Source organism: Mustela putorius, unplaced genomic scaffold, assembly GCF_011764305.1.
Source record: "Mustela putorius furo isolate JIRA1106 unplaced genomic scaffold, ASM1176430v1.1 tig00000122_pilon_pilon_pilon, whole genome shotgun sequence".
Taxonomy (NCBI): domain Eukaryota; kingdom Metazoa; phylum Chordata; class Mammalia; order Carnivora; family Mustelidae; genus Mustela; species Mustela putorius.
This window is the reverse complement of record NW_025421287.1, coordinates 48,793-70,705: the sequence shown is the minus strand read 5'-3', so window position 1 is coordinate 70,705 and position 21,913 is coordinate 48,793. Positions and strand designations below refer to the sequence as shown.

At 41.7% G+C, this 21,913-nt stretch overlaps 1 pseudogene; it reads right to left on the bottom strand.

Annotated features, from left to right (window-relative positions):
- LOC101687535 overlaps positions 1–21,417 on the bottom strand; it is a 91,003-nt pseudogene extending 69,586 nt beyond the window's left edge.
- Between the last annotated feature and the right edge of the window lie 496 nt (positions 21,418–21,913).

Below are 21,913 nucleotides of genomic sequence, written 5' to 3'. Positions count from 1 at the left end.
GACTTTAACACTCCCCTCACTGAAATGGACAGATCATCCAAGCAAAAGATCAACAAGGAAATAAAGGCCTTAAATGACACACTGGACCAGACTGACATCACAGATATATTCAGAGCATTTCATCCCAAAGCAACAGAATACACATTCTTCTCTAGTGCACATGTAACATTCTCCAGAATAGATCACATCCTCGGCCCTAAATCAGGTCTCAATCGGTATCAAAAGATTGGGATCATTCCCTGCATATTTTCAGACCACAATGCTCTGAAGCTAGAACACAATCACAAGAGGAAATTTTGAAAGAACATAAATACATGGAGACTAAAGAGCATTCTTCTAAAGAATGAATGGGTCAGGGGTGCCTGGGTGGCTCAGTGCGTTAAGCCTCTGCCTTTAGCTCAGGTTATGATCTCAGAGTCCTGGGATCGAGCCCCGCATCAGGCTCTCAGCTCAGCAGGGAGCCTGCTTCGCCCTCTCTCTCTGCCTGCCTCTCTGCCTATCTGTGATCTCTCTCTGTCAAATAAATAAATATAATCTTTAAAAAATTTTTCAAAAAAAAAAGAATGAATGGGTCAACCAGTAAATTAAAGAAGAATTGAAAAATTTCATGGAAACAAATGATAATGAAAATACAAAGGTTCAAAATCTGTGGGACACAACAAAGGCAGTCCTGAGAGGAAAATATATAGCAGTACCAGCCTTTTTCAAGAAACAAGAAAGGTATCAAGTACACAACCTAACCCGACACCTAAAGGAGCTTGAGAACGAACAAGAAAAAAAACCCTTAACCCAGCAGGATAAGAGAAATCATAAAGATCAGAGCAGAAATCAGTGAAATAGAAACCAAAAAAAAAAAAAATAGAGAAAATCAGCGAAACTAGGAGCTGGTTCTTTGAAGGAATTAATAAAATTGATAAACCCCTGGGCAGACTTACCAAAAAGAAAAAAGAAAGGACCCAAATAAACAAATTCATGAATGAAAGAGGAGAGATCACAACTTACACCAAGGAAATACAAACAGTTATAAGAACATACTATGAGCAACTCTACGCCTACAAATTTGACAATCTGGAAGAAATTTATGCATTTCTAGAGACATATAAACTACCCCAACTGAACCAGGAAGAAATATAAAACCTGAACAGATCCATAACCTGTAAGAGGATTGAAGCAGTCATTAAAAATCTCCAAACAAACAAAAGCCCAGGGCCAGATGGCTTCCCAGGGGAATTCTACCAAACATTTAAAGAAGAACTAATTCCTATTCTCCTGAAACTGTTCCAAAAAATAGAAATGGAAGGAAAACTTCCAAACTCATTTTATGAGGCCAGCATCACCTTGATCCCAAAATCAGAGAAGGAACCCATCAAAAAAGAGTACTACAGACCAATATCCTTGATGAACACAGATGCGAAAATTATCACCACAATACTAACCAATAGGATTCAACAGTACATTAAAAGGATTATTCACCACGACCAAGTGGGATTTATTCCAGGGCTGCAAGGTTGGTTCAACATCTGAAAATCAATCAATGTGATACAACGCCTTAATAAAAGAAAGAACAAGAACCATATGATACTCTCAAAAAATGCTGAAAAAGCATTTGACAAAGTACAGCATCCCTTCCTGATCAAAACTCTTCAAAGTGCAGGGATAGAGGGCACATACCTCAATATCATCAAAGCCATCTATGAAAAACCCACCGCAAATATCATTCTCAATGGAGAAAAACTGAAAGCTTTTCCGCTAAGGTCAGGAACACGGCAGGGATGTCCATTATCACCACTGCTATTCAACATAATACTAGAAGTCCTAGCCTCAGCAATCAGACATCAAAAAGAAATTAAAGGCATCCAAATCGGCAAAGAAGAAGTCAAATTATCACTCTTTGCAGATGATATGATGCTATATGTGGAAAACCCAAAAGACTCCACTCCAAAACTGCTAGAACTTATATTGGAATTCAGTAAAGTGTCAGGATATAAAATCAATGCACAGAAATCAGTTGCATTTCTCTACACCAACAACAAGACAGAAGAAAGAGAAATTAAGGAGTCAATCCCATTGACAATTGCACCCAAAACCATAAGATACCTAGGAATAAACCTAACCAAAGAGGCACAGAATCTATACTCAGAAAACTATAAAGTACTCATGAAAGAAATTGAGGAAGACACAAAGAATTGGATAAATGTTCCATGCACCTGGATTGGAAGAACAAATATTGTGTAAATGTCTATGCTACCTAAAGCAATCTACACATTTACTGCAATTCCTATCAAAATACCATCCATTTTATTCAAGGAAATGGAACAAATAATCCTAAAATTTATATGGAACCAGAAAAGACCTCGAATAGCCAAAGGAATATTGAAAAAGAAAGCCAAAGTTGGTGGCATCACAATTCCAGACTTCAAGCTCTATTACAAAGCTGTCATCATCAAGACCACATGGTACATATACCAATGGAACAGAATAGAGAGCCCAGAAATAGACCCTCAACTCTATGGTCAACTAATCTTCAATAAAGCAGGAAGGAATGTCCAATGGAAAAAGGACAGCCTCTTCAATAAATGGTGCTGGGAAAATTGGACAGCCACATGCAGAAAAATGAAACTGGACCATTTCCTTACACCACACACGAAAATAGACTAAAATGGATGAAGGACCTCAATGTGAGAAAGGAATCCATCAAAATCCTTGAAGAGAACACAGGCAGCAACCTCTTTGACCTCAGCTGCAGCAAGATCTCCCTAGGAACATCACCAAAGACAAGGGAAGCAAGGGCAAAAATGAACTATTGGGATTTCATCAAGGTCAAAACCTTTTGGACAGCAAAGAAAACAGTTAACAAAACCAAAAGACACCTGACAGAATGGGAGAAGATATTTGCAAATTACATATCAGATAAAGGGCTAGTGTCCAAAATCTATAAAGAACTTAGCAAACTCAACACCCAAAGAACAAATAATCCAATCAAGAAATGGGCAGAGGAAATGAACAGACATTTCTGCAAAGAAGTCTTCCAGATGGCCAACAGACACATGAAAAAGTGCTCCACATCACTCGCATCAGGGAAATACAAATCAAAACCACAATGACATATCACCTCACACTAGTTAGAATGGCTAAAATTCACAAGTCAGGAAATGACAGATGCTGGCGAGGATGCGGAGAAAGGGGAACCCTCCTACACTGTTGGTGGGAATGCAAGCTAGTGCAACCACTGTGGAAAACAGCATGGAGGTTCCTCAAAATGTTGAAAATAGAACTACCCTTTGACCCAGCAATAGCACTACTGGGTATTTACCCTAAAGATACAAGCGTAGTGATCCGAAGGGGGCATGTGCACCTGAATGTTTATAGCAGCAATGTATACAATAGCCAAACTATGGAAAGAACCTAGATGTCCATCAACAGATGAATGGATAAAGAAATGTGGTATATATATGCAATGGAATACTATGCAGCCATCTAAAGAAATAAATATTGCCATTTGTGATGGTGTGAATGGAACTAGAGGTTATTATGCTTGGCGAAATAAGTCAAGAGGAGAAAGACAACTATCATATCATCTCCCTGATATGAGGAAGTGGAGATGCAACATGGGGGGTTAAGGGGGTAGGAGAAGAATAAATCAAACAAGATGGGATTGGGAGGGAGACAGACCATCAGTGACTCTTAATCTCACAAAACAAACTGAGGGTTGCTGGGGGGAGGGGGGTTAGGAGAGGGTGGTGGGGTTATGGACATTGGGAAGGGTATATGCTATGGTGAGTGCTGTGAAGTGTGTAAACATGGTGATTCACAGACCTGTACCTCTGGGGATAGAAATATATTATAGTTTATAAAAAATAAAAAAAAAAATTTTTAAAGAAATTCAATGCTAGTTACACATGTAATTTACAGTTTATTTAGAAAGTCGTGGAAATAAAAAGGCTGGTATTAACTTTCAACTGTTCAGTGACAAAACTAAATTTAATAATGAGTTTTATGTCCTCTATTCAAATGAAAAGAATGTATAAGTTGGCAGGGGGAGTACAGTACCTCAGAAGAAATAGAGCACTCATTCTGCAGGTTTTATAGTGTTACGCAATATGAAAACAGGGCATGATTGGCTAGGAGGCAAAGGTTTCCTCACAAGATTTGTAGTAGTTCCAGGGCACCTGGGTGGCTTAGTCAATTAAGCATCTGACTTTGTGGGGTTTTCTTCTGTTTGTTTGTTTGTTTGTTTGTTTTTTGTTTTAAGATTTTATTTGACAGAGAGAGACAGCCCAAGAGGGAACACAAGCAGGGTATTGGGATAGGGAGAAGCAGGCTCCCCACTGAGCAGGGAACCTGATGTGGGGCTCCATCCCAGGACCCTGGGTTCATGACCTGAGCTGAAGACAGATGCTTAGTGACTGAGCTACCCAGGCCCCCTGCATCTGACATTTAAGAAAGCTTTTTTTTCCTATTTGACAGATATATATATAGAGAGAGAGCATGCACAAGCAGAGAGAGTGGGAGAGGAAGAGGAAGAGTCCCTGCTGAGAAAGGAGCCCCATGTGGGACTTGATCCTAGGACCCTGGGATCATGACCTGAACAGAAGGCAGACTTTTAACCAACTGAGCCACCCAGGTGCCCCAACCATCTGGCTCTTGATCTCCGCTTACCCAGGTCTTTATCTCAAGATCCTGAGTTCAAACCCTGTATTAGGCTCCACAGAGTCCACTTTTTAAAAAAAAGATGAGCAGGTCCTATTGTCTAGGATAAGGTAAGCCAGCTACAACTGAGTTGGAGGGTTTATGATTGGTGTATAAACGTTTCCTCAACAGGTGTTTCACAGAAGTGCAGGCTTAGTTTTAAATTTGTGACATTGGGCCACTGAGGCAGCCTCTATTTTGTGGGTCCCAATATACAAATTAACTTTATCAACTGCAAGTTGCCTTTATGCATTACATGGCATGCAGATAAGATAACATGTAAAAATTATGCTTATGTGTGCTAAGTACTGTTTTATGGTTCAGACCTACTCATCTGCAGAATATTAGTAAGCAGGTGTTCATTTTGTGCCCATCTTACAGATGAGGAAATTGTATGAAAGATTACACATAAAGGAAAAACACATAGAGTTGTGGACTGTCCCAGGTCTTTGCAGGGTTATAAACTTTTGCAAGTAGAACTGCATGATAGGCCCCTGCAAAGAGTACTACTGTTCTGCCAAGTGTAAAGGTGTTGGTTTCAACACATTGGTCTGCTGTTTGTTATGAGGAAAGTTTGGGTTGTTTGTTTGTTGTTTTTTTTGTGTATTGTGTAAAAATAGTCAAACCACTCAAACTTTGTATGGAAGGTGCAAAACTTTGGCTCAGCAAAATTAACTCAAAAGCACAGGTGAAAATGATCATGGCAAGAGGTTACAACTTATTGTGCAGGGAAGGTTAATCCTCATGGAATCAAGAGCAGGGCATTTAGAAAATAACAGCAACATTACAGGTCTCTTGGAAATTTCTGTGCCCTCTGTAGTATAATAACAAAATAATAAGTAACTATAATAAAATACATAAATATATATATTTGTATAAATATATGAGTATAATTAAAACATGGCACTGTCCTAAGAATGAGCTCAAAGTATTGCAAACAGCATTGGCACCAGGGCCAGATAAACCTGGGGTTGAAAACTGGCCCCATCCCTACCTTACTACATGGGTGACCTTGAGCAAGTTACATGACCTCTCCTCTGTAAGTTAGAGATAATAGTATCTATCTACTTCATAATCACTTCCTCTAAATGGAGGCTTTCCTAATCCTGCTAATATTTCTAGTTGTGGCTAAATGGTTTTTGTCTGTCTCTAGAGTCCACTGTAAGAACAGGGGGGTTATTTCACTTTCACAGTGAAATAAAGTGATGTGTTACACAGATTTGAGATTTGAGCTCATAGGAAAAAGCAAGACAGAACAATGTTTATGTGCTATAATATAAAAAATGATTGTTCTCACAATGAAAAAAAGGAATTTGAACCCTAAGATTAATGGAATTGTTACAGATGAGCTCCTTCACATACACAATCAAAAGGCATTCTTTGGTATCCTGCGTCTTCTTTGGCCACTCATGCCCAGTGGATCCATTTGTAGCCTCTTCGTGTCTCTCCTTTGCATGCTCATGATACTTACAAAAGACTGCTAATTCTTTTTTCTTTTAAGTTTTATTTATTTATTTGACAGACAGAGATCACAAGCAGGCAGAGAGGCAGGCAGAGAGAGAGGAGAAAGCAGGCTCCCTCAGAGCAGAGAGCCCGATTTGGGGCTCGATCCCAGGACTCTGGGATCATGACCTGAGCTGAAGACAGAGGCTTTAACACACTGAGCCACCCAGGCATCCTGAAAAGACTGCTAATTCTTTTTTTTTTTTAAAGATTTTATTCATCCATTTGACAGAGATCACAAGTAGGCAGAGAGGTAGGCAGAGAGAGAGAGAGAGAGAGGAGGAAGCAGGCTCTCCGCTGAGCAGAGAGCCCAATGTGGGACTCAATCCCAGGACCCTGAGATCATGACCCGAGCCAAAGGCAGAGGCTTAACCCACTGAGCCACCCAGGTGCCCAAGACTGCTAATTCTTGATGTTAATACATTTCATGCAATTTTTCTGTTTCTGTGTCTACTAGACTGTGATGCTGACACATACTAATCCAGAATCCAGAATCAAGAATACTTCCTAAAGAAAACTGTGAAAACTAACCCTATACCAGGAAAATATTGAAATTGAATTTCAGAATACAGATGAAAAAAAAAAGGCTCTGACCCATGTCATTAAATCTCCTTTACACAACACCAGCTATATATTGTACACTAAGACATGTATCCAAATTAACCCTGAAAACACCTCAGGCCAAACATATGGAAATTCATTCACATTTTCAATATGAAGAATTTCCCTTACAATTTTTGAATTGGCCAATTTTATTTTTAAGGTATTGTTCCTGAGGACATACAATTAAAAATGTTGAGTTGAGACTTAACTACAAGAATAAAGAATCATGGGGATAAAGCCATGAGTTCTGTGCTTTGCTTTCTCCTCCTCTGGAATTCCGCTGCGATCCTTGGTATTGAACCTGCACTCCTTGGCAGGTGAACTTGGTCCTGGCTGGATTTTGTGTTGATCTTCTGGGGGAGGGGCCTGTTGTAGTGGTTCTCAAGTGTCTTTGCTCCAGGTGGAATTGCACCCACCCTTACCAGGGGCCGGACTGAGCAATCAGCTCGGGTTTGCTCTCAGGAACCTCTGTTCCCTGAATGCCCTCCACAGGGGTCCAGAGGACGGGAATGAAAACGGCAGCCTCCCAGTCTCCGGCCTGGAGGAGTGGAGAGCTCGGGGCCCCACTCCTCAGTGCGCCCTCAAGAATAGCGCCCAATTACTCCCATCTCCCTGGCCTCAGGCCACGCCCCGCCCCGAGGTCAAGGTAGCCCCCAGCTGAGAGCTCACTCCTTGACTCTGTCTCTGTAGCCGGCTTCCCCGTTCTAAAACCTGCAAGCTCAGCGACACTCAGACACCCCCGATCCTTCTATGACCCCGTGGGACCTGAGGTCACGCTGACCCCGCATGGGCTTCACCCCGGTTTAGCTTCTGGAATGATGTCCCTCAGCGGAACAGACTTGTATGTATGTATGTATGTATGTATGTATGTATTTATTTTCTGCATAACAGTATTCATTATTCTTGCACCACACCCAGTGCTCCATGCAATCCGTGGCCTCTATAATACCCACCACCTGGTACCCGACCTCCCAACTGCCGCTGCCTCAAAACCCTTAGATTGTTTTTCAGAGTCCATAGTCTCTCATGTTTCACCTACCCTTCCAATTTCCCCCAACTCCCTTCTCCTCTCTAATGCCCCATGACCTTCATGCTATTTGTTATGCTCCACAAACAAGTGAAACCATATGATAATTGACTCTCTCTGCTTGACTTAACTCACTCAGCATAAGCTCTTCCAGTCCCGTCCATGTTGCTACAAAAGTTGGGTATTCGTCCTTTCTGATGGAGGCATAATACTCCATAGTGTATATGGACCACATCTTCCTTATCCATTTGTCTGTTGAAGGGCATCTTGGTTCTTTCCACAGTTTGGCGACCGTGGCCATTGCTGCTATAAACATTGGGGGTACAGATGGCCCTTCTTTTCACTACATCTGTATCTTTGGGGTAAATACCCAGGAGTGCAATGGCAGGGTCATAGGGAAGTTCTATTTTTAATTTCTTGAGGAATCTCCACACTGTTCTCCAAAGAGGCTGCACCAACTTGCATTCCCACCAACAGTGTAAGAGGGTTTCCCTTTCTCCGCATCCTTGCCAGCATCAGTCATTTCCTGACTTGTTGATTTTAGCCATTCTGACTGGTGTGAGGTGATATCTCATTGTGGCTTTTATTTGTATTTCCCTGATGCCGAGTGATATGGAGCACTTTTTCATGTGTCTGTTGGCCATCTGGATGTCTTCTTTGCAGAAATGTCTGTTCATTTCCTCTGCCCATTTCTTGATTGGATTATTTGATCTTTGGGTGTTGAGTTTGCTAAGTTCTTTATAGATTTTGGACACTAGTCCTTTATCTGATATGTCGTTTGCAAATATCTTCTCCCATTCTGTCAGTTGTCTTTTGATTTTGTTAACTGTTTCCTTTGTTGTGAAAAAGCTTTTGATCTTGATGAAATCCCAATAGTTCATCTTTGCCCTTGCTTCCCTTGCCTTTGGCGATGTTCCTAGGAAGATGTTGCTGCGGCTGAGGTCGAAGAGGTTGCTGCCTGTGTTCTCTTCAAGGATTTTGATGGATTCTTTTCGCACATTGTGGTCCTTCATCCATTTTGAGTCTATTTTCGTGTGTGGTGTAAGGAAATGGTCCAATTTCATTTATCTGCATGTGGCTGTCCAATTTTCCCAGCACCATTTATTGAAGAGGCTGTCTTTTTTCCATTGGACATTCTTTCCTGCTTTGTCGAAGATTAGTTGACTGTAGAGTTGAGGGTCTATTTCTGGGCTCTCTATTCTGTTCCATTGATCTATGTGTCTGTTTTTGTGCCAGTACCATGCTGTCTTGATGATGACAGCTTTGTAATAGAGCTTGAAGTCCGGAATTGTGATGCCACCAACGTTGGCTTTCTTTTTCAATATCCCTTTGGCTATTCGAGGTCTTTTCTGGTTCCATATAAATTTTAGAATTAGTTGTTCCATTTCTTTGAAAAAGATGGATGGTACTTTGATAGGAATTGCATTAAATGTGTAGATTGCTTTAGGTAGCATAGACATTTTCACAATATTTATTCTTCCAATCCAGGAGCATGGAACATTTATCCAATTCTTTGTGTCTTCCTCAATTTCTTTCATGAGTACTTTATAGTTTACTGAGTATAGATTCTGTGCCTCTTTGGTTAGGTTTATTCCTAGGTATCTTATGGTTTTGGGTGCAATTGTCAATGGGATTGACTCCTTAATTTCTATTTCTTGTCTTGTTGTTGGTGTAGAGAAATGCAACTGATTTCTGTGTATTGATTTTATATCCTGACACTTTACTGAATTCCTGTATAAGTTCTAGCAGTTTTGGAGAGGAGTCTTTTGGGATTTCCACATATAGTATCATAACATCTGCGAAGAGTGATAATTTGACTTCTTCTTTGCTGATTTGGATGCCTTTAATTTCCTTTTGTTGTCTGATTGCTGAGGCTAGGACCTCTAGTACTATGTTGAATAGCAGTGGTGATAATGGACATCCCTGCCATGTTCCTGACCTTAGCGGAAAAGCTTTCAGTTTTTCTCCATTGAGAACGATATTTGCGGTGGGTTTTTCATAGATGGCTTTGATGATATTGAGGTATGTGCCCTCTATCCCTACACTTTGAAGAGTTTTGATCAGGAAGGGATGCTGTACTTTGTCAAATGTTTTTTCAGCATCTATTGAGAGTATCATATGGTTCTTGTCCTTTCTTTTATTGATGTGTTGTATCACATTGACTGATTTGCGGATGTTGAACCAACCTTGAAGCCCTGGAATAAATCCCACTTGGTCGTGGTGAATAATCCTTTTAATGTACTGTTGAATCCTATTGGCTAGTATTTTGTTGAGTATTTTTGCATCTGTGTTCCTCAAGGATATTGGTCTATAGCTCTCTTTTTGGATGGGATCCTTGTCTGGTTTTGCGATCAAGGTGATGCTGCCCTCATAGAATGAGTTTGGAAGTTTTCCTTCCATTTCTATTTTTTGGAACAGTTTCAGGAGAATAGGAATTAGTTCTTCTTTAAAAGTTTGGTAGAATTCCCCCGGGAAGCCGTCTGGCCCTGGGCTTTTGTTTGTTTGGAGATTTTTAATGACTGTTTCAATCTCCTTACTGGTTATGGGTCTGTTCAGGCTTTCTATTTCTTCCTGGTTCAGTTGTGGTAGTTTATATGTTTCTAGGAATGCATCCATTTCTTCCAGATTCTCAAATGTATTGGCGTAGAGTTGCTCATAGTATGTTCTTATAATAGTTTGTATTTCTTTGTGTTAGTTGTGATCTCTCCTCTTTCATTCATGATTTCTTTTATTTGGGTCCTTTCTCTTTTCTTTTTGGTAAGTCTGGCCAGGGGTTTATCAATTTTATTAATTCTTTCAAAGAACCAGCTCCTAGTTTCATCAATTTGTTCTTTTTTTTTTTTTTTTTTGGTTTCTATTTCATTGATTTCTGCTCTGATCTTTATGATTTCTCTTCTCCTGCTGGGCTTAGGGTTTCTTTCTTGTTCTTTCTCCAGCTCCTTTACGTGTAGCGTTAGGTTGTGTACCTGAGACCTTTCTTGTTTCTTGAGAAAGGCTTGGACCGCTATATATATTCCTCTCAGGACTGCCTTTGTTGTGTCCCACAGATTTTGAACCATTGTATTTTCATTATCATTTGTTTCCATGATTTTTTTCAATTCTTCTTTAATTTCCCGGTTGACCCATTCATTCTTTAGAAGGATTGTGTTTAGTCTCCATGTATTTGGGTTCTTTTCAAACTTCCTTTTGTGGTTGAGTTCTAGCTTTAGAGCATTGTGGTCTGAAAATATGCAGGGAATGATCCCAATCTTTTGATACCTGTTGAGTCCTGATTTAGGACCGAGGATGTGATCTATTCTGGAGAATGTTCCATGTGCACTAGAGTAGAATGTGTATTCTGTTGCTTTGGGATGAAATGTTCTGAATATATCTGTGATGTCCATCTGGTCCAGTGTGTCGTTTAAGGCCTTTATTTCCTTGTTGATCTTTTGCTTGGATGACCTGTCCATTTCAGTGAGGGGAGTGTTAAAGTCCCCTACTATTATTGTATTATTGTTGATGTGTTTCTTTGATTTTGTTATTAATTGGTTTATATAGTTGGCTGCTCCCACGTTGGGGGCATAGATATTTAAAATGGTTAAATCTTCTTGTTGGACAGACCCTTTGAGTATGATATAGTGTCCTTCCTCATCTCTTATTATAGTCTTTGGCTTAAAATCTAATTGATCTGATATAAGGATTGCCACTCCTGCTTTCTTCTGATGTCCATTAGCATGGTAAATTCTTTTCCACCCCCTCACTTTAAATCTGGAGGTGTCTTCGGGCTTAAAATGAGTTTCTTGGAGGCAACATATAGATAGGTTTTGTTTTCTTATCCATTCTGATACCCTGTGTCTTTCAACAGGGGCATTTAGCCCATTAACATTCAGGGTAACTATTGAGAGATATGAATTTAGTGCCATTGTATTGCCTGTAAGGTGACTGTTACTGTATATGGTCTCTGTTCCTTTCTGATCTACCACTTGTAGGCTCTCTCTTTGCTTAGAGGACCCCTTTCAAGATTTCCTGTAGAGCTTGTTTGGTGTTTGCAAATTCTTTCAGTGTTTGTTTGTCCTGGAAGGTTTTAATCTCTCCTTCTATTTTCAATGATAGCCTAGCTGGATATAGTATTCTTGGCTGCATGTTTTTCTCGTTTAGTGCTCTGAAAATATCATGCCAGCTCTTTCTGGCCTGCCAGGTCTCTGTGGATAAGTCAGCTGCCAATCTAATATTTTTACCATTGTATGTTACAGACTTCTTTTCCCGGGCTGCTTTCAGGATTTTCTCTTTGTCACTGAGACTTGTAAATTTTACTATTAGGTGACGGGGTGTGGGCCTATTCTTATTGATTTTGAGGGGCGTTCTCTGAATCTCCTGAATTTTGATGCTCGTTCCCTTTGCCATATTGGGGAGATTCTTCCCAATAATTCTCTCCAGTATACCTTCTGCTTCCCTCTCTCTTTCTTCTTCTTCTGGAATCCCAATTATTCTAATGTTGTTTTGTCTTTTGGTGTCACTTATCTCTCGAATTCTCCCCTCATGGTCCAGTAGCTGTTTGTCCCTCTTTTGCTCAGCTTCTTTATTCTCTGTCATTTGGTCTTCTATATCACTAATTCTTTCTTCTGCCTCATTTATCCTAGCAGTGAGAGCCTCCATTTTTGATTGCACCTCATTAATAGCTTTTTTTATTTCAACTTGGTTAGATTTTAGTTCTTTTATTTCTCCAGAAAGGGCTTTTATATCTCCCGAGAGGTTTTCTCTAATATCTTCCATGCCTTTTTCGAGCCCGGCTAGAACCTTGAGAATTGTTATTCTGAACTCTAGATCTGACATATTACCAATGTCTGTATTGATTAGGTCCCTAGCCTTCGGGACTGCCTCTTGTGCTTTTTTTTGTGGTGAATTTTTCCGTCTTGTCATTTTGTCCAGATAAGAGTATATGAAGGAGGAAGTAAAATACTAAAAGGGTGGCAACAACCCCAGGAAAATATGCTTTAACCAAATCAGAAGAGATCCTAAATCGTGAGGGGGGAGGAAGGGGATAAAATGAGGTTCAAAAAGGAAGAAAGCAAAAAATAAAAAAAAAAAAAAGAAAAAGAAAAAAAAATAATTAAAAAAAAGGAAAACAAATAAAGAAAAATATAAAAAAGAAAAAATATATATATTAGATAAACTAGTTAATAAACGCTAAAAAAGAAAAGGGTAAAAGTAAAAAAAAAATTTTACCAGAAGGCGAGAAAAAAAAATAAAAAAGAAAAAAATTAAATTAACTGCAAGACTCAACCAAAAAAAAAATCACAGGGATAAAGCCTTGAGTTCCGTTCTTTGCTTTCTCCTCCTCTGGAATTCCGCTGCGATCCTTGGTTTTGAAACCGCACTCCTTGGTAGGTGAACTTCGTCTTGGATGGATTTCTTGTTGATCTTCTGGGGGAGGGTCCTGGTGTAGTGATTCTCAAGTGTCTTTGCCCCAGGCGGAGTTGCACCGCCCTTACCAGGGACCGGGCTGAGTAATCCGCTCGGGTTTGCTTTCAGGAGCTTTTTTTCCCTGAGCGCTTTCTGTAGGCTTCCGGAGGACGGGAATACAAATGGCGGCCTCCTGGTCTCCGGCCCGGAGGAGCCGAGAGCCCGGGGCCCCACTCCTCAGTGCGCCCTCAGAGAACAGCGCCCAGTTACTGCCGTCTGCCTGACCTCCGGCCGCGGTCCGAGCTCACCGAGCCTGTGGCTGGTTCAAGGTAACGCCGAGATATGAGATTACTGTCGGCTCTGTCTCTGTAGCCGGTTTTCCCGTTCCAATACCCGCAAGCTCTGCGACACTCAGACACCCCCAATCCTTCTATGACCCTGCGGGACCTGAGGCCACGCTGGCCCCACGTGGGCTTTGCCCCGGTGTAGCCTCTGGAGTGATGTCCCTCAGTGGAACAGACTTTTAAAAGTCCTGATTTTGTGCTCCGTTGTTCCGCCGCTTGCCGGCAGCCGGCCCCTCCCCCCGGGGTCTATCTGCCCGTCGCTTTGGATTCACGTCTCCGCCAGTCCTACCTTTCATAAAGTGGTTGTTTTTCTGTTTCCAGAATTGCTGTTCTTCTTCTCTTCGATCTGCCGATGGATTTGCAGGTGTTTGCAATCTTTAGATAAGCTATCTAGCTGATCTCCTGCTAGCTGCAGTAGTCTCAGCCTGCTACTTCTCCGCCATCTTGACTCCTCCCCCCATATTTTTCCTGCTTTGTCAAAGATTATTTGCCCATAGAGTTGAGGGTCCATATCTGGGATCTCTACTCTGTTCCACTGGTCTATGTGTCTGTTTTTATGCCAGTACCATGCTGTCTTGGTGATCACAGCTTTGTAGTAAAGCTAGAAATCAGATAACGTGATGCCCCCCGTTTTATTTTTGTTTTTCAACATTTCCTTAGCGATTCTGGGTCTCTTCTGATTCCATACAAATTTTTGGATTATTTGCTCCAGCTCTTTGAAGAATACCGGTGGAATTTTGATCGGAATGGCATTAAAAGTATAGATTGCTCTAGGCAGTAGAGACATTTTAACAATGTTTATTCTTCGGATCCAAGAGCATGGAATGGTCTTCCATCTTTTTGTGTCTTCTTCAATTTCTTTCATGAGTGTTCTGTAGTTCCTCGAGTACAGATCCTTTACCTCTTTGGTTAGGTTTATTCCCAGGTATCTTATCGTTCTTGGTGCTATAGTAAATGGAATCGATTCTCTAATTTCCCTTTCTGTATTTTCATTGTCAGTGTATAAGAAAGCCACTGATTTCTGTACATTGACTTTGTATCCTGCCACGTTGCTGAATTGCTGTATGGGTTCTATAGTTTGGGGGTGGAGTCTTTTGGTTTTCCATATAAAGAATCATGTCATCTGCGAAGAGAGAGAGTTTGACTTCTTCATTGCCAATTTGGATACCTTTTATTTCTCTTTGTTGTCTGATTGCTGTTGCTAGGACTTCTAATACTATGTTGAATAAGAGTGGTGAGAGTGGGCATCCTTGTCGTGTTCCTGATCTCAACGGGAAGGCTGCAAGCTTTTTCCCATTGAGGATGATATTTACTGTGGGTCTTTCGTAGATAGATTTGATGAAGTTCAGGAATGTTCCCTCTATCCCTATACTTTGAAGCGTTTTAATCAGGAATGGATGCTGGATTTTGTCAAATGCTTGTTTTCTGCATCGATTGAGAGGACCATGTGGTTCTTCTCTCTTCTCATATTAATTTGTTGTATCACATTGATTGATTTGAGAATGTTGAACCATCCTTGTAGCCCAGGGATGAATCCCACCTGGTCATGGTGGATAATCTTTTTAATGTGAAGTTGGATCCTGTTTGCTAGGATCTTGTTGAGAATCTTAGCATCCATACTCATCAGTGATATTGGTCTGAAATTCTCCTTTTGGGTAGGGTCTTTGCCTGGTTTGGGGATCAGGGTAATGCTGGCTTCCTAGAAAGAGTCTGGAAGTTTTCCTTCTGCTTCAATGTTTTGAAACAGCTTCAGGAGAATAGGTGTTATTTCTTCTTTGAAAGTTTGGTAGAAATTCTCCGGGGAATCCGTCAGGTCCTGGGCTCTGTTTTTTTGGGAGGTTTTTGATCACTGCTTCAATATCATTACTAGATATTGGTCTATTCATGTTGTCAATTTCTTCCTGGTTCAATTTTGGGAGTTTATAGTTTTCCAGGAATGCATCCATTTCTTCTAGGTTGCTTAGCTTATTGGCATATAACTGTTGATAACTTCTGATGATTGTTTCTACTTCCTTGGTGTTAGTTGTGATCTCTACCTTTTCATTCATAATTTTATGAATTTGGGCTTTCTCTCTTTTCTTTTGGATTAGTGTGGCCAATGGTTAATCGATCTTATTGATTCTTTCAAAAAACCAGCTTCTAGTTTCATTGATACGTTCTACTGTATCTCTGGTTTCTACCTCATTGATCTCAGCTCTAATCTTGATTGTTTCCCTTCTTATGTGTGGAGCTGGTTTGATTTGTTGTTGATTCTCCAGTTCTTTAAGGTGTACAGACAGCTGCTGTGTTCTGGATTTTTCAACTTTTTTGAGGGAGGCTTGGATGGCTATGTATTTCCCCCTTAGGACCGCCCTTGCTGTATCCCATAGGTTTTGGACCAAAGTGTCTTCATTCTCATTGGTTTCCATGAATTGTTTCAGTTCTTCTTTGATCTCCTGGTTGATCCAAGCATTCTTAAGAAAAGTGGTTTTTAGCTTCCAGGTGTTTGAGTTCCTTCGGAACTTTTCCTTGTGATTGAGCTCCAGTTTCCAAGCATTGTGATCTGAGAATATGCAGGGAATAATCTCAGTCTTTTGGTATCGGTTGAATCCTGATTTGTGACCCAGTATGTGGTCTATTCTGGAGAAGGTTTCATGTGCACTTGAGAAGAATGAGTATTCTGTTGTTTTAGGGTGGAATGTTCTGTATATATCTATGAGGTCCATCTGGTCCAATGTGTCATTCAATGCTCTTGTTTCTTTATTGATTTTCAGCTTTGATGATCTGTCATTTTCTGAGAGAGGCGTGTTAAGATCTCCTACTATTAATGTATTCATATCAAAATGACTATCTTGATTAACAGTTTTCTTATGTAATTGGCTGCTCCCATATTGGGGGCATAGATATTTACAATTGTTAGATCATCTTGGTAGATAGTCCTTTTAAGAATGATGTCAGTATCCTTCTGTATCTCTGACTACAGCCTTTAGTTTAAAATCTAATTTATCTGATCTAATTTATCTAATCTAATCGCTACCCCAGCCTTCTTTTGAGGCCCATTGGCATGAAAGATGCTTCTCCATCCCTTCACTTTCAGTCTGGGTGTATCTTTAGGTTCAAAATGGGTCTCTTGTAGACAACATATGGATGGGTCCTGTCGTTTTATCCAATCTGCAACCCTGGGCCATTTTATGGGCGCATTTAGGCCATTCACATTGAGAGTGATTATTGATAGATATGTTTTATTGACATCGTGTTACCTTCGAAGTCTTCTTTCTGTAGATTGTCTCTTTATTTCTGTTCAATGCTATTCTTAGTATTTCTCCTCTTTTATAGAAGCCCCCTTAATATTTCCTGCAGTGTCAGCTTGGTGATTGTGTAGTCTTTTAAGCCTTGCCGGTCTTGGAAAACTCTTTATCTCTCCATCCATTTTGAATGTCAGTCTTGCTGGATAAAGTATTTTTGGATGCATGTTCTTCTCATTTAATGCCCTGAATATATCTTGCCAGCCTTTCTGGCTTGCCAGGTCTCTGTGGACAGGTCTGATGTTATTCTGATGGGCTTTCCTCTGTAGGTAAGGAGCCTCTTTGTCCTAGAGGCTTTCAAGAGATTATACCTACAATTATGATTCCTCGATTTAACTATCAGGTGCCTTGACTTTTTTTGGAATGTAGAAACTTGGGTGGAGACCTTTCGGCCTCTAGTACATGAACGCTGGTTCCCATTCGCAAGATTGGGAAAATTTTCGTGAAGAACTTGTTCCACTATATCTTCTAGACTTCTTTCTTTCTCCTCCCCTTCAGGGACTCCAATAATACTGAGGTTGGAACGTTTCATGGCATCATTTATTTCCCTGATTCTGTTTTCGTGGTTTCTAAGCTGTTTGTTCCAGGTTTCCTCCTGATCCTTTCTCTCTATCTGTTTGTCTTCCAGATCACTAATTCTATCTTCTGTCTCAGTTACCCTAGCTGTGAGAGAATTTAGATTAGATTGGAATTCATTGAGAGCATTGTGAACCTCCGCCCTGGTAGCTTTTAACTCCACCCTAACATTTTGAACATCCCCTCTGGCTGCTTTCAGCTCGGCCCTCATCAATTCCGTTTAGTCATCCATGGCTTTCTCCAACCTAGCTATTGCCTGGATAATTGTTAGCCTGAATTCTCTTTCTGACATATTGTCTATGTTGATAGCCGTTAGCTCTGTTGCTGAAGGTCCATCCTCTGTATTTTTCTCCTGTTGGGCATTTCTCCTCCTAGTCATTTTGGTGAGAGATGACTGAACAGATGTAGCTGGATGTATCGGCCGTGGTGCAGTCCAGGTGAACACTGGAACATTTCTGAGTAATCAGGATTCCCCACCCATATGAGAGACAAAAGAAAAGAAAAAGAAAAAAAAAAAGAAAGAGGTGGGGGGAGACAGGAAAGAAAGGGAAGATGAAAGAGAAGATTCAGCCCAAATGTGCCCCTAGGTAAGATTTATGAAGTATACACACAAAAACAGACACACACAAAGACTGATAAAAGTATATGACAAGAGAAAAAAAAATATATGCAAATAAAGGAAGAACCTCGTCAAAAAGAACCCCAAGTGTAAGATTTATATACTATCAGGACAAACAGAAAAACACAGAAACAATGGTTGAAGAAAAACATGGGAGAGTGGTTATAAATTCTCAGTATGGGCAAGGAAGGTTGCTTCGATTCTTCCTGGATGTATCTTGATATTTTTGTTAAAGGACTCAACTTTCCTAAGATAAAGGGGGATTAAAAATTGGTTTACCTATAGGGGTAGTATTGATTGGGGAAAGGGGATTACTTTGAAGTTTAACTCTATATGAATATTAGAAAATAAAAATAAAAAGGAATAAATTAGACTAAACTAAACTAAAATTAAAAAAAAAATTAAAAAATAGAAATCCAGAAGAAAAATACAGGTGTATGTATCAAAAAGTTCAGGTTAGAAGGTTATTATGGAATTTGATGTACTGGACATCTCACTGTGATGGTAAATAGGTTAAAAAATTATCTATATATTAAAAAAAAATGAGCCAGAATAGTGGGAACGAGTTAAAAAATAAAAGTTGTCCTATGAAGAAGTAGTGGTGGTTCTTCTCTTGTAGTCTTTTTTTTTTTTCCTTTCTTCGTTGGTTTTCTGGGGGAAGGGCCTGCCACGTGTGTTTTCAGTGAATGATGTTCCCTGAGTTAAGTCGCCCCGTCCCCCTTAAGGGGCTGGGCCCTGAGGAAACTGGTTTTTTTCAGGCTTTTGTTCGCTGGCGGTTTTTATGTTTGTTCACTTTTTTTCCCCTCTCACCTTGACCGCTTTTGATGGTTTTTTGTAGTTTTAGAGGAAAACAAATTGCATCCTGACCTCCCTCTCAGAGAGAAGCCTCAGTCTGGCTGCAGAGCCCAAATAAGTTCCCCCTTGGTCGCTGGCAGAGCAGGTTAGAGTCACGGTCCCTGGGGACGCAGGATCTTGTGCTTGTACCCAAAACCAGGGCAGCAGCGGCTGTCTGGGCAGCTCCAGACCACCAGAGAGGTTCCAAGCAGCCACTGCACACTGAGATTTTCCCGCTGGCCCGGGCTGGGAGTGCCTGGTCTTTCTGGGTCTAAGAGCGCCCAGCTTGCGCGCACCTCTTTCAGGGGAGGCTGTGGGTCGCGCACGCTTTTCAGGCTCTGAGAGAGAATGGGGCGCAGGTCCAAAAAGCACCAGGCTGGGCCTTCGCGCACCTCTTTCAGGGGAGAGTTTGGGGCTCTGGTCTTAGGCTCTGAAACAATGGCACGGGTCACAGAGCGCTGGCCGGGCCTTTGTGTACCTCTTTCAGGGGAGAATGAGGGGCACGCGCATCTCAGGCTGTATAGCAGGGCTTGCGTGTTCTGTCCTCTGGCGAGGCTTCCAGCCCCTCACAGGAGCCGGACCCCACGCGTTCTCGGGTGCGCTGGCGGCTTAGGGACCAAGACCTGGTTTCTCTGCCGCACTCTCTCTGGCTCAGCGCCAGGGGAGGCTGTCCTGGGACTGGGGACTTAAGCCCCTGTCCCTAGCTGCCTGGATTCCCACAATCCCCCCCCCCCCCCCCCCCCGCGATCCTTTGATCTTTTGGAGTGCTTTCAACCAGTCTCCAAGTTAATGCTGGTCCCCAGACACAGGGCACTCCCGCTCGTATTAGGGGTATTACTTTCCAACCGGTCACCTCTGGTGGCTCCCTCCCCCATTTGTTTATCTTCCGATATCAGTCCGCCTTTCCCACTCCGCTTTACCTAACCACTGGCGTCTTCTGCCCCTGTAGAGATCCAGACATGTATAATTCTGATCTCAGGCTGATTTCATGGGTGATCTTTGGTTGATAATCCACACACTTTAGGGTACAGGTTGAAAAGGCGCCTCCTCCTACTTCCCCGCCCTCTTGTCCCCGGAACAGACTTTTTGAAAGTCCTGATTTAGTGCTGCGTTGCTCCGCTGCTTGCTGGGAGCCGGCCCCTCCCCCCGCGGTCTATCTTCCCGTCGCTTTGGATTCACTTCTCCATCAGTCCCACCTTTCAGAAAGTGGTTGGTTTTTTGTTTCTAGATTTGCTGTTCTTCTTCTCTTCGATCTCCCATTGGATTTGTAGGTTTGCAATCTTTAGATAAGCTATCTAGCTGATCTCCCGCTGCCCAATGCAGTCTCAGCCTGCTCCTTCTCCGCCATCTTTTGTCGGGAGCCAGTACAGGAGGCCTACTCTAAGAGCTGTAAGGGACTGAATATGATTGGCGGTTCATTTAGGTCCACTCACGCGGGAGGTGCATGAGCACTGCGGTGATTGGCTAGGCGGGCTAAGCTGCCGGTGTATATATGCTTGAATGTACTTGTAGAGGGGCCGGCCGGCTGGGAGCCAGGCCTCGCTGGGCCGCCTGGGCCGGAGGGGGCCGGAGGGGGCCGCAGCCCGGACCATGGCGGCGGGCGCCGAGGGGCGGCGCGCGGCTGGTGGCGGTGGCGGTGGCGGCAGCGGCGGCACCCGAGCGGGACGGCGGGAGCTGCGTGCTGTGCTGCGCCAGAGGGGGAAGAAGATAAAAAGAAGCCATTAAAGAAGTTTGCCTCCACGCGTGTCTCCGTGTCGTTTCTTGCTGGCGAGAGCGACAATCTTTACTCCTCCCTCTAGCATTTTTATTTCTAATGAACAGTACTCAGGACTGAAGTTTGAGATGCCTGTGAGACACCTCAAGTGAATTCAACAGACAGTTGGATATATGTGGCTGGTGCACAAGGATGGTAACCGATAGAGACATTTGGGATTCACAAGCTTAAGGTTATATTTGAAGTTATGAGGCTATATAGGATTCCCTACCAAGTGAAATGTGTACCCAAAAATGACCCCAAAACTTACCTTCTGCAACAGACCTTGTGGGAAATATGGGAAAGAAAGGAAAGAGGGTTCCTTTTACTGTTTTGGTTTATATGTAATTTTCACTCCATTTGCTTTATGTGGTTTCCTATCATGCTTCCAAAACTTAACATTTTGAAAGCAGCTGAGTTGAGTCCCATCGCAGTAGTCATAGGGTCAAGGTGAAAAAAACAGAATATAGAAGATAAGACCACATCATCAGTTACTCCGGGAACCAGATATATATCCAGTTCATACGGTGGTATATGTCCATCTAGTTCTCTCCAAGTATGTCTACACACACACACACACACACATTCAACTTCAAATGCCTACTCACAAACTAGGTAACATTTCTTATAATGGGATAATTCATTAATACAGTGTTCACCCAACACTGGACCATTCCTGTATCAGTTACAAACTCAAAATCACCAAGTCCACCCCCACTCCCCAACTCACCTTCAGGAGCCACTGTTCCTAACAAAGAATTTCTTCCTCTAGAAGGGAAGAACTGCGCCCCCTTCCTGATCATGGGTCTTGATTCTAGCAATGCCTTCTATCCTCCTCCCATATACTTGACCATGCACTGCCTCTTTCCTGACACAGGATAGATATCGCCACTACCTGTCCATTTCTCTAGCCAACTTGGGTTAAAGGTGCCACCTATTCTGTTTTTTTTTTTTTAAGTCTTCATTCAAATTCTAGTTAACATACAGTGTTAATACTAGTTGCAGGTAGACAATTTAGTGATTCAACAATTACATACAACACCCAGAGCTCATCACAAAACTGTAATCCTTAATCCCCATCAAGGTGCTCCCTAGTCTTACCCCAGTACCCAGTACTAATACTTACACTATAAGCATATATAGTAACTAGTGAAAACTTCTTGGACATACCTCCACTTCAAATTTTGGCAAAATGACTCAAAGAATATTTTACCTCACTTATCTTCCAAAATGAAAGCTATTATACTGATAGCCGTTTTCTATTTCTCCAACTGTAAAACCTTCGTACCTCAATCAAAA